We start from the raw sequence: 10,335 nt of genomic DNA on the forward strand, positions 1-10,335 counted from the left end.
AAGCACATCTAATAGTGATAGCTCGGCACACTCGGGCCGGGAGTTCTAGGCCCTTCGTGTGCAAAGGACGCCCCCTGATGCAGGGCCACGCAGTTCCTGATTTCGGAGGGCAGGTCGTGAGGTTTGGAAAGAGAGGGATGCAAGCTCTAGGTCAAAACTGCATCCAAATCGACAGCAAGGGTCTGTGGGAGGAGTGTCTGGGTAGCAGGCATCACACCTTTAGACCCTAAACTCTTAATCCTCTGACTCTTTCCCCCCTTCTCCCTCATCCCTCACTACAGTCCTACGAGAGGGATGTTCTTAAAGTCCTTGCTCGAAGTCACCTTGCTGGTAAGTAAAAGCACCAAGGACAGAAATGCAGGCCACCCAGCTACGAAGCCTGCAGGAGATCTGTGCTTTCTGGAAACTTACAGAGCCAGCGTTGTCCTGACGATGATACCCCCGAAGACCCAGGTTCTGGGATCTCTTGTCCCAGAGAAACCCCTCACCCAGCCACAGGCCTCCCCCCACATTGCAGAGCTGAGTTCTGTCAGGGGAGCCTCATCTTCCTGCTGCGTGAGAGAATAAGAAACCCGAGGGCCAACGCAAGCCCCTCCATGAAGCAGGCCCTGGGTCGTCGAGCCCAGCAAGTAGGGAGAACAGGTCAGTGCTCAGGCTGAGGGCTGAGGGCCCTCCTGCACCCTCACTGTCTGTCAGAAACCCTGCCATTGCAGAAGGGGCTCTGGGGCTCCTGAATTGTGTGCTGCCCTCTCAGAACACATGGAAGACAGAGGTGGCCCAAAGGAGACTTGGGGGGGCCTTTAGACCACCCCCATATTCTCCTTCCCATCTCGCTGGACGGCTGCAGCTTTCCAGTTTCTGGTGGGCAGCCTGGCACTTCCTGTCCCCTGGCTGGGTGGGGCATGTGACCGCCTCTGACTGGGGGGCTGTGAGCCCCAGTGGCACCGTTATCTGAGGTATGGGTGTGAGAACCTCCGGAGCGCTCTTTCCTCCGACACAGAGGTGGGCCACATCGGAGCTCAGGGCCCTGAGTGACCCCAGGGAGCACCTGAGGTTGGGGCTGCAGTTTGAAAATAAAGAGCCTCCTGACCCCGGGGAACTATGGGGTATCTGGCAGGGAAAGTCAGACCAGGAGGATTGGCTGCCCCAGGAAAATGTGACTCAGAGATGAAGGACCTTGCCAAAACTGTGACGTGGCGAGAACGTGGGGAGTCGGGCTTGGAGCCCCGGTGTCGCCAGAGTATAGGTGTCCTGTCTCCTAGTCACTGACCTGTGGCCCCCGAGGCAGAGAGCTGTGAAGTCATGATTAGGAAAGGGCCCAGGGCTTGGTGGCAGAAGCCTGCTTTCTGGAGTGCCCGGCTCTCTGGACACACAGCGGGTCTATACTTACTTGGGGCAGAAGACGTGCCTGGCAGGTGACTCGGAAAGCTGCTGTCAGTCATGCAGAAGGAGGCCGGCCTGTCTTACTCTCCCACTCCCTCCCTGCCCTTCACCGGGCACTGGTTCCACACTTTACCTTGACCCTGTGCAGGCAGCCCTGGCTACCCTGTGTCCCAGAGAAGGCCTGCAGGTCTGAGAGCAGCTCAGACTGGGCCAGCCCGCATCCCCTCCCGTCACTCACCAGCTTCAGCTCCGCACCCCAGGGAATGGGAGCGACTTCAGGCAATCATTGCCCGAGTTAGGAGACTCCTCTCCCATGGATAGCTGTGACATGGATCTAATCCATTATCGGGGCTCAGCCTGGGCAGGGAGCAGGTGGGGTTGTGCGGGGCAGGGGTGGCATGTTGGGTGCGTTCGACGGAGCAGAATGAGTAGCTGGGGCGAGTGGCTTCCACCATGCTCCTCAGCTCTGATGTGCACATGAATTATCTAGAATCTTGTTAAAAGGCAGAGTCTGGTTCAGAAGCCTGGGGTGGGGCCTGAGACTCTGCATTTCCTCCAAGCTCTTAGGTGGTGCCGATGCTGCTGGTCAGGGTCACACTTCGAGGGGTGAAGTTTAGGTAACGAGAGCTCCTTCTAAGAGCAGTGAGTGCTGGTGAGTGGACAGCCGGGCCCTCTGGTGCAGGCCCCTGCTTGCCCCTGGGGTGTCACATGGTGGCTTGCAGTGCCTGAGCTGTCCCTTGTTCCGATGATACTAATGGCTGGTAAGAGGCTTTAATGCTGGGCCCTGCACAAACAGGCTTCAGAATAGGCTGGTTTTTATTTAGGTCTCTGAAATATCGCCAGTTTGGCCACAGAATAGATTGTCAGCTCCAAACTAAGTTTCATTTTCTGGCATATTGAAATAATTAGAAATAAAGGACCTTTTCCTGCTCTTTTTGAATAAAGAAGAGCATGAGGCCCATGAGCCAAGGTCAAGCCATTGTGGTAGGTGGAATTCCAAGATGGCTCCCGAGATCCCTGCCCCCATGCACACACTCTGTTCCACTTATTCAATCCCACACTAATCTAGGTGCTGCTGTGAAAAGATTTTGCAGATGTAATTAAGGTCCCCAGTCAGTTGACTTTAAGGAGAAGAGATTATTGTGGGTGAGCCTGGACTAATCAGGGAGAGATTTGAAGTGCAGGAGGGACTCGGTGGGAGGGAGATTCTCCTTTGCTGGTTTTGAAGGTGGAGAGGGCTGTAGGAGCCAGAAGCAACCCTGGCTGACAGCCCGCAAAGAAACATGGACATTAGTCCTGTAACTCATTTACCCAACAACCTGAATGAGCTTGCCAACAGAATCTTCCCTAGAGCCTCTGGAGAGAGATGCTGCCATCAGATACTTTGATTTCAGTCTTGTAACACACACTCCCCGAGCAGAGGATTGAGCCACGGAAGCCACGGACTTCTCACTTACCAAACTGTAAGCTGACAAATCAATGTTGCTTTCAGTCTTAAGTTTGGGATAATTTGATATACTGAACTAGAAAACTAATACAGCCACCAGAGGAGATGTTTAGGACCTTAAGCACACGGGCTAGCAGTGTTCACTTCTTTACACTAACTTTATGGGTCAGAATGGTCACACAATTCAGGTGCTTGAAATCTGAAAGGCATCGTTTTTCTACCTTAAAGCTAAGTTTGTATGTAAAATTTGCTCTTTCTCTTTTTATAATGGCTCTATCCACGTCATGAGGGCACCACTCTCATGACCTCACACAAATTTGTTTACCTCCCAAAGACCCCACCTCCAAATACTACCACTCTGGGAGTTGGGAGCTTCAACATATGAATTTTGAGGGAACACAAACATTCTATCTATAGACAGTTACTTAGATAAGAGGGGTACAATAGTGTTGTTGCCCAGACATGTTGGGGGTAGCATTTTGCACGAGGGTTCTCAAGAAAGTCCCCTCAGAGGGACATCCCATTCCCCTGTGCTCCCCACAGCAGTCAGCAGGGAGCTCTGACCTGCTTGATAGCAGACTTTCAAGACTCCAAAGACGTCTCAGTGATGGGATTTGCACGGATGATCTTCTAAACCTGCAGGCTTAACCCAGTTTCCAAATAGCCCAATATCATTTTTTATTATTACTCCTTCACAATTACCACGATGATTTATGGTGTTTTAATGGGGGGCCAGGTGGCTGATTTTTGGGAGAGTCCATGTTTCGTCTTTAATTCCAAGTTGAAGAACTGGCTCTCTTTGGGGGAATCCTTCAGCCCCCTCTTTGCCACCTGCAAGTTCATCTTCCCACAATCCTGGTTCTTTTGCCTATCAGAGGAGGTTAACGACCGGGCCTAAATTTAGGGTGATTGTAAGGGATAATTTCAGTCATCCATGTCAAGTATTTGATTGTATGTCACTGGAGGGATCTATCTAGACTCGTCTTTTTGGCAGAAGGTGGGGGGGAAAGTTGGGGAAAGGGTGAGCAGGTATGCCTGCCTCAGCTGGGAGTGATGGGACCCGATCTGAGATATACCAGGTTCCATCTGCAGTGAGGCACAGAAGCATTGCTGAGAGAAAGGAGAGCAGGGGGCCCATTTCAGAGAAGGGAGCCTGGGAGGCAGGAGTGAGGGACTGGGAGGTGGATTGGATGCTGGGGTACAGAGGACAGAAGGGGCGGGCCTGAGGGCAGGGCTTGCAGCCAGGGCCCGCGGACAAGGGAGAAGATAAGGAAAGCACAGCAGAGCGGCGTGTTTGGACGAGAGGCATCCCTTAGGCTCCAGACCTGCTGTATTTGATGCGCCAGGGACGACCAGCTGGAGAGAGAGTCTGTTGCAAAAAATGTGTGGAGCTGAGGAGAGAGGCGGGGATGGGCGATGGAGAGCTATGGATGACTCTACTTTCTAACACTCATTTTATTAACCTTCCCCTCTGACCATCCCCTCCTGTATCCGTTTCCTGTGGTGGCTTCTCATCCCAGAAGTTGATTCTCTTCCAGTTGGGGAGGCCACAGGGCCATCCTCTCTCTAGGATCCTTCTCCAAGGATCTAGGGAAGGATCCTTCCTTGCCTCCTCCAGCTGCTGGTGGTTGCCAACAGTCCTCCCTGTTCCTTGGCTCCCAGATGCACCACTCCGATCTCTGCCTCCCTCTTCACATGGTGTTCCCTCTGTGTCTTCTTATAAGGACACTGGGCCTATTGGATTTCGGGCTCCGCCTAACCCAGCATGACCCCATCTGAACTATTATGCCTGCAGGGGCCCTCTTTCCAAAAGGATACATTCTGAGGCTTCATGTGGACATGAATTCATTGGGGGACACTATTCAACCTAGCATACCTTCCTTACAACTTATGTTTCAAACTCCACGTGAGCAAAACGTGGATGGATACTAATTTGGGGACCACTATTGCAAATTCATGATAGTATTAAAATTTGCATGCATGGCACCAGGCTATCCTGAAGTCAGGATATGTGGTATCAGAGGAATGTAGGTTGGCTCTGGTGCTTTTTCTCCACCTAAGACCAGACACAGAACTCAGTGCCTTTTCAGGGAGCCAGTTGCACAAAAACATTATGCAACCACAAAATTCCACTGAAAGTTTTCTGGGGAAGATATGACCCGCAGCCCCCTGCTGGCCCACGCATGCTGGTTCCTGCAGCCTGGTTCTGTCTCTGACCCCAGCCCAGCCCAGCCCAGCCCAGCCTGGCCTCGTGGCTGCTCTCCTCCTCCAAGACTTCCTTCCCTCGCTGAGGAGCTTCTCACTCCTCTTCCACTGAGTAGAGTTGTGGTGGCAAGCAGCTGCCCAGTTAGGGGCCATGTCCCCAGTCCCCCTTGCCTCTAGATAGGGCCCCTTGACCAGTTCTCACCAGTGAGATGGGAGCAGATGAGGTACGTGTTCCCTCCTGACCCAAGTGGTTGTGTGCGGGCAGAAGGATCCCGGATCCCTGACCTGCCGCATGCAAGGTGGCCTGCCGAACACTTCCGTTGAACGGCCTGTGAGCACGGACAGTCTCTGGTGAGAAGCCTCCGAGCTGGGAGGCTTCCTGGGGCGCTTCCTGGCCACTTACAGCATGGCTGTTCCTCTCTCATGCCGCCTCCAATGCGTGAGCCAAGACCACATGCCCCGGATTCAGTAAACCCGCTAGAGTGGTAAACCACCCACCCAGGCCCGGCCCTGCTCTGGTGCTCAGAGGGGTGCCCGGGGAGCCGGCCTCTTCTTAGAGGGTGGCAGGGATTCGGACAACTCAGAACTCCTCTGGAGAAAATTAAACTGAGGTAGATATGATGCTTCAGGATACCCAGGGGTGGAGCGGGAGGGGGACAATCCTGCCGCCTCGAGGGCCTGAAGAAGGCCCTGCATTACCCAGTCCTGCTCTCCTCTGAAGCTTCCAGTGTCCCATCCTGTCACTTCGAAGATGCCCGCATCACCTCTACCCCTGATGTGACGAGTTCCATTCTCTGACAAAGCATGTGCTAATTTTTTAAAAATTAATTTAAATTTTTAAATTTTTATTTATTTCTTTAAAGATTTTATTTATTTGTCAGAGAGAGAGCACAAGCAGGGGGAGGGGCAGAGGGAGAAGCAGGCTCCCCGCCGAGCAGGGAGCCCGATGCGGGGGCTGGATCCCAGGACCCTGGGATCATGACCTGAGCCGAAGGCAGACGCTTAACCGACTGAGCCACCCGGGCATCCCTGTCTCTCTCTCTTTTTAAAAAAGGAATACTTCATGTTTTTCACCTGCTTACCTGAAAAATTCAGTCCCAGGTGCGAGACTATGGTGTGTGAGCAAGGCTTTCCACCCCATCTCATCTGGATTGCAGGACATGTCCCAGGGAGTGCTGTCACCAAGAAGCCTCTTGTCAGCATCCAGCATCACTACTGAACGCCGGGGTGGGGGCGGGGGGTGGTTCATTTCAACACATCGCTGTGATTTTTCTTTTTTTTCCGCTGTAATTTTTAAAATGAGGATGCGAGCCTATGGTTTTTGATCCTCATGTCCATTTAGCTTGGTGTCCTCCTAACTGTGGCCACTTGGCCTTTTAACTGAATGGTGCTTTAATATATTTTATAAAGCATCAATTATTTCTGCAGGCAATTTTATTCACTGATTCATTTACTCGCCAAGTATTTATTGAGCAGATACCTTGTACCAGGAATAATGAGGGGCCTGGGGATCTAGCAGAAAATAAAACAGACACCCCAAAGGTGGTTTTCTCCTCCCCTCACTTTGTAACGAGTTGTCATTAAGTTTACAGCATTTCTTTTTGCCTTCATGTTTGCATTCTGCAGCTGCGTTTGACACCGTGAGAAGGTGACGGCTTCAGAGCCTGGCAGGCGGGGCCCGGAATTGTCCCTCTGCTCCTGGGTCTTCCGTGGGTGCCATGGGGCGGCTGCCTGCCTGTCTGCACACGCCAGGTGCCTCACCAGTGAGAACCAGTCGGTGAATTACTTACTTGAATGGATAATACATGAGCCCTTTGCATTTCACAAATCAGCTCATGTTAGTGCAAATTAATCACACTGTTTGGCTTATCAGATACTTAACCGAGATGCCTCCATTTCCAAGGCAACAGTGTCCTGGTCCCTCCACCCCTGAGGCTGCTGCTTCGGGTCCTCCCCTGTCCACTCCCGGACTCAGCATCATCAGGTAAAGGGAAAACACACAGTTTGGGGCATTGTCCACTGAGCCCTGACTGCTTAGGAGAAGGGAAGCGAAGGACTAGGTTTCGGGGTGAAAGGGGCAGTGCGGGACGGAGCAGCAGGCAAACCACCCACTAAGGCCCAAGGCACGGTTTCTGTTTGTCTCCATTTCAGAGCAGAACTACCGCCGTGAATTTTCCTGAGGCCCGTCCTCACTCTTAAAAGGGCTGACATTCAGACAGGCTGACATTCTCACATTTGCATTTGTGATTTAGAATTGAAAAAGATGTATATATTTTTTTTAAAAAAACAGAATGTGGTTGTTCTAGCTGTGATTACACAGCCAAAATCATTCCCCCCCCGTATGGCTGGGGCTCCATCACTGGGCCAGTAGAAGGAAAATGTTTTTGTGAACTTGAACTGGCTTGCTTAATTTGCTGCACCAATGCAATTTTGCAAGCACCTGGTTCAACTAGGGTTCCAGTTCCTATTTTATATCAAATTGTCAGGAATGAAAAATAGGTGAAATCTTGCTGCCACAAGAATTACTTTACTCACTTTGAATTGATAGGTATTTATTATTATTTTTTTAGGTTTACATGTTCTGATGATATAAGCAATATATACCCACTTTTCAAACTATGAAAATCAGCAAAGCATCAAGAAAAAGGTAAAATATCTCATATAATCTTACCCAGGATTTGTATTCTTACCAGTTTTATTTGGGGCTTTCTTAAGCCTCTTCATCTTCCCCTCTCTCTCTCTTTTTTTTTAAAGATTTTATTTTATTTATTTGACAGAGAGAGACATAGTGACAGAGGGAACACAAGCAGGGGGGAGTAGGAGAGGGAGAGGGAGAAGCAGGCTTCCCGCTGAGCAGGGAGCCCAATGTGGGGCTCGATCCCAGGACTCTGGGGTCATGACCTGAGCCGACTGAGCCACCCAGGTGCCCCCCCATCTCTTTAGAGTAAAAATTCTCCACCTTTTTCTGCCTTGGAAGTCTTCTGAGTGCATTTGTCATCTCTCTTAGGATGTACTTGCTGTTGATGTTCTTGTGTGACCCTGGGGCCTTTCCTGCAGAGGTGAGCTTTAAGCTAAGGCTATGTGGAACCCATCCCAGATTCCCAGGGAAGGCAAACCTTGTTAAAAAAAGACATTCAGGGCAGCTCCAAGGATGGAGGGGAGGGAGGGACAAGGACCTGGGAGGACACATCCACAATAACAGTTGGGGTCTCCGTGAGGCAAGCCCTGGTCTAAGTGCTTGATGGGAATGAACAGGATCGCCCGGCAGGTGCTATGATTGCCCTATTGCAGGAACCATGGGGCGGGTGTGAGGATGGCTGAGCACCCAGGGAGACCTCCTGTTACAGGCTATGGCTGGTCGGGATGATGACCAGCCTGTGTACCCTGGTATCAGCCACTCTTGTATGGTACCTGAGTGCGTGGCAAATAGTGAGGACCTGATAGTCATTTAATGTCTAAATCTATGTTGCTGTTAAATATCATCAATAATTAATGGTATTGTAGGAAATGTTATTCCTAAAGAGGAACATTCCAAAGCCACCTCAGCCTGGGGCACACAGTACAGTGGAAAAGGACAGTCTTGCTGGTTGGACTGGTTGGGCTGTGAATCAGCAGCTGCACGGGTGAGACCTCTGCCTGTGTGTATGAAAGCCCTTAGTGTTCAATTCTCTGTGTTCTCAGTTTCTCGACTTAACCCTCCCCACTGTTGTGAGAGTCTGTCAACCTTTACCCGTAGATGTGTAAGGTTAGGACTTTCTGCCTATTCGTCCCTGTGACCCCAGCCTGCACCTGACACCTGATAGGTGCCCAATAAAGTTGTGAAAAGAATACATGAAGGAATGCTATTTTATATTTGATGATTTGAGAAAATGCTTGTGACTTAATTTTAAATTGAACACAAGAGGGGCGCCTGGGTGGCTCAGATGGTTGAGCACCTGCCTTTGGCTCAGGTCATGATCTCCAGGTCCTGGGATTAGGCCCTGCGTTGGGCTCCTTGCTTAGTAAGGAGTCTTCTTCTCCCCCTCCCTCTGCTGCTCCCCTCTGCTTGTGCTTTCTCTCTCTCCAGTGAATAAATAAAATCTTTAAAAAAATAAAATTAAACAAAAGATACAAAATTGATTCTGTTAAAAAGCAAAAATTGCCCTCCCCCATGTTTGCACACACTTCCCTGCAGTAGCTGGAACACCAAAATGTTCACTGTGCTTGTTTACTGATGGTCAGTAAGTCTAGGCATGATTTAAACATTTTTAAAAATAATTTTTAATATTTTCCAAAATACCATCAGTATGTATGTATTGCCCTTATCACATGATAAATCAACTTAAACAGAAAATCAAATATTGGACATTTTCTTTTCTGTATAAAATAGAGAGTCACAAAAATCAAGTAAATAGTGGAGAAGAGCTGGACCCTCACGGGTTGGGAGTACGTGGCCCAGAATGTGCACATACGGGACCTGGTGGTTGGAGGTGACACAGGCAAAGAGTCAAGATATTTATTTGGATTTTGGCAGCTTCAAAAATAGGCCCATGTGACTCTCCCCGCCGCATGGCCTGGTCATGTGCTCTGCACACACGATTCCTGCAAGTTTGTTTCTTTATTGTGCCGTACGAGGTTCTCAGTGCAACATAACTAACCACAGGCTGGGCCTCTGAGCCACCATCCATCCAGAGTGGAGATGTAAGGCAGAAATCAAGCTGGGCTATGAAGTCTCCAAACACGGAGGAGAAACCACCCTTGTCAGGTATATTCATGCATGGTGGCAATAGGACCACCCCTGAGACTAGCCTCTGTGCGTAACATGGCTCAGAAAGGACCATAAAATGGAATTCTTTGATTCCTCTGGCTAATTTCCAACCTTCGTTCAGAACTGCATCGTAGAGTGAGCCAGACTTGCTGGAGTCCACCTCAGGCCCATGGGTTGTGGTCTCACCAGCTGCAGAACCGAGGGCCTCGGTTCCTTGCATCGATGCCAGTCACCACACCTTGCAAGGTTGCTACGAGTCGGTGAAGGCTCAACACACAATGGTTTTCTTATTTCCTTTGTCTTCCTGGATAGAGCTGGTATCTAAGTTTAAGGGGTTTCTTTATACCCTACTCCTCTGCTTTCCTTCATATTGAAATACTTTATCCATTTTTTTTTCATAAAAATTATTCCTTTCTCTTAATATGTGTCTTTTTGGGCTTAGGGATAGCCACACAGAATTTTCTGGATCAGCTATTTCCTTTAAGAGATGAAAATCTCACATCAAGTTACATTTATTGAATACCTACTATGTGCCTTTTCTACATGTATACCA

The sequence above is a fragment of the Leptonychotes weddellii genome, chromosome 10, assembly GCF_054177405.1.
Source record: "Leptonychotes weddellii isolate Sample4059 chromosome 10, ASM5417740v2, whole genome shotgun sequence".
Classification (NCBI taxonomy): domain Eukaryota; kingdom Metazoa; phylum Chordata; class Mammalia; order Carnivora; family Phocidae; genus Leptonychotes; species Leptonychotes weddellii.